Source organism: Chamaea fasciata, unplaced genomic scaffold, assembly GCF_029207755.1.
Source record: "Chamaea fasciata isolate MVZ Bird 193981 ecotype frontalis unplaced genomic scaffold, bChaFas1.0.hap1 SCAF_14, whole genome shotgun sequence".
In the NCBI taxonomy this organism is placed as follows: Eukaryota; Metazoa; Chordata; class Aves; order Passeriformes; family Sylviidae; genus Chamaea; species Chamaea fasciata.
This window is the reverse complement of record NW_027094099.1, coordinates 11,847,374-11,850,492: the sequence shown is the minus strand read 5'-3', so window position 1 is coordinate 11,850,492 and position 3,119 is coordinate 11,847,374.

Genomic DNA, 3,119 nt, shown 5'->3' with positions numbered 1-3,119 from the left:
TCCCAGCAGGTAGGAGAGCCCACCTGGGATCAGCTCTTTCTCAGCACCAGAATGTTCCAGGCTGAAATGTCCATTGTGGCACAGCATTTACAGAAATACTGCAGATAGATAAATTGAATCATCAATTAAGCACTGCTTTGTTTTCTCCCTATATAGCAAAACAGCCTGTGAAGAGTGACTGACTTTTTAAAGTGATGCATCAAAGCCTTATTATAAGGGCGATGCTAAATTGCAAAAAGGGGAATATCAAGCAATACATGCTATCTCTTCAGTGCTGAAATATTTAGGATGCATAATTTCAGGCAACAACTGTGTCAAGCTGTTCTTTATCTAAAAACATAGGCATTGAAAATGCTATATGGGAGCTACTTTTTCCCATATGCAAATTAGGCAAACTGGAATCAGAATAAATATTTTATTTAATTTTCTACTTATTTTTTTTTAAACAAGCCTTATAAGGGCTTGCAGTTATGATTTCTTTTTTACATCATATGATTTTTTTTCCACTGTTGGGGGAAGCAAGAAAGCTTAAAAGGAGAATTTGTCAAAGAATTTGAGAACCTTAAAAATAGCTCCCGTCACACTTGTTTTTATTGTGCAGTCTTAATTACAGCACTTTATGTCACACAAAAATAATAAATTTCCCCACTATTCTGAAGACAATAAAATTTTTATTACATTTGTGTCCTCTCTGCAATCTGAAATGTTCAAGTCAACATGAAATGATACATCTCTTATTCTAATCCACTTGTTCCAACCAAAAGACTGAGCTGAGTCGAGTTACTGTTTTCATTCCTGCCTTAACCAGCCCTGCCTGCTGCCTGTCTCCTCAGCTGGGATGCTGCAGGAGACAGGCACCTTCCTCCTCACAGATTCTAGTCATGTTTGTGTTAGGTAAATAAACCGATTTAACACCTCTGCACAAGGAGCTGTTTTTAAGGACAGCAGCTTTGCGTTTCGACATCTCTTGCCTGAAAGACAGGAATGTAATTTTCTTGCTGCAGACTGGCAGAACCTTTGCATTTTGTGTTTTCCAGTCCATTTCCAAAATGCATTTACCAGTTATGGACCCAGGCAGCAGATTTCACCCACCCTGACCACCTTCAGTCCTCACTTTCCCCATCAGTGACTGTAAGATGTGAGACAATGTCAGTCTCTTTATATTTGTTTCAGAGGAACTATAAAGATGAATTTTGTTTCATTTCACTTTGGGGCTGAACAAAGCATTTCCCTCTCAATGTCTTCAACAGATCAGAAAAGTGTTTCTGAAGGAAAAAAAATGTGTAAGATATCATTCAGTCCTTTATCCAATTGTTCAACCTTAAACACAGACATCTTGTTGTTGAAAACCTCCTTTGAAGGTGATACCTCAAGACTATTGCGGCATTTTGCTCTTCTTTTTTTAAATTCCCATTCATCTGGCCATTTAAGTATGACTAATTTACATTTAATTGTGTACAAAAACCTCAAGTGGTTGTTCATTCAGCAGTTTGTAAGCCCAAATCTGGAAACCCTTTCTTTGTTCTGGCCATCTGCCTCAAAGCAGAATAGCAGGTGAGCTAGGGAAAAAGCAATGCAAACACCAATGCCCAAAGACACCAGTTCCTGTATGATTGGACAAGCTGAATATTTCTAACTGTGCCCAATGGCAAGTAAAGCTAATGGCAGTGTTATACTACTGGCCATTAGAAAAATTCAAATGCCGAGGTATAACCATGTATACTTAAAACAACAAAAAAATCAGGCCAATCATGAGAGAAAGCTTCCTGTCAATCTCATGGTTTAGTACTATGAAAAGATCTTTTATAGCAACTGTGGGAACACAATGTCCTTTTCAGCTTGTAAAACTACATTTCCAAAGCACTCTGAAAAGGTCTGTGGGTAATACCTCAAACTGTCACGAAGTGACATCTTTCTTCCTATTATTAACTTGTATAATACTGTATGTACTGGAGTAAACTTCACTAAAATCCTACATGAATGGGAGTTTGTGCAGAGTTTTTCTCTTTTGCTACGGAATAGATCACAGAACTCTGTCCATCCATCAAAACACATGAGAAAATTTTGCTCAATCCTAATTCTCTAGTTGGTGACCTGAGAGTTGGAAAAACTAAGAAACTTGATAAAGGCTGCAGAGAGAAAGAAGCAAGCTCACAATCTGTTAGCCATTACAGGGGCTGCAACTGCACATGCCAGTTTTTGGGACACATCACACGGTGCTAATGTGCAGAAGGTTCCAAAATTCTCTATATAATATACATCAAAATTGTCAGAGCTGTCTAGTGCCCTCAGTGCAGCTGCAATGACGCTGTCTGACATGGCTGGAGAGGAAGGGAGCAGAGGTGCTGCAGAACAACCCTAGCAGACAAGGCAATGCCAGTAGCTGGGAATGATCAAATGTCCCTGTTAAACTCACAGAGCTATAAAAGCAGCTAATCGCTGACATTTTTAACACTGGAATTTTCAGGCAAGTAAAATCATAATTTTATCAGAATAGTGGTATTAACATAGTATTATATTTAACTCTTGGCTTAAAAGTCTTGGTAGACAGAAGAGCAGTCCTGGAAACTGGATACCTTTAAAATCCATGTCTTTTAAATAGGTTAAATCCCTCTAACACCTTTCACGGCAACATTTCTTCTGCTTGAAGCTCAGGCTCTCACTATGTTTGACATTTTATTTCCACTATTGAGTTGTCTTTTCCTTGTTTTTGCTCACTCACGGGACATACTGGCCAGCCTACAAGAAAGTAATTCGAATGTTTTAAACTAGACTAATATATTTTGACTGTATCCTCTCTGACACAGAGGACTGTAATGCAGCCAGCTGTTCATTGTTACTATGTTAAATAAAGTAGAACTCCCTTGTGGCATTCCATATGCTAACAAATGATGTAATGAAATTCTGGTCATGTGAAAATTCTATCATTATACCACCCAGCATCCCCCATGAGCACTCAGAGGCGAACAGACTTGCCTGAAAAGCTCCATTAACACATCCTCCTTACAATACAGAACTGCACTGGGTTTAACCTGATGTGCTGCTTGTTTTCTGTGTGCTACATGCCCTAGTAGTACAACTTTTCTCTGTATTGGTGAAAAGGTGCAGAAGATAGACAG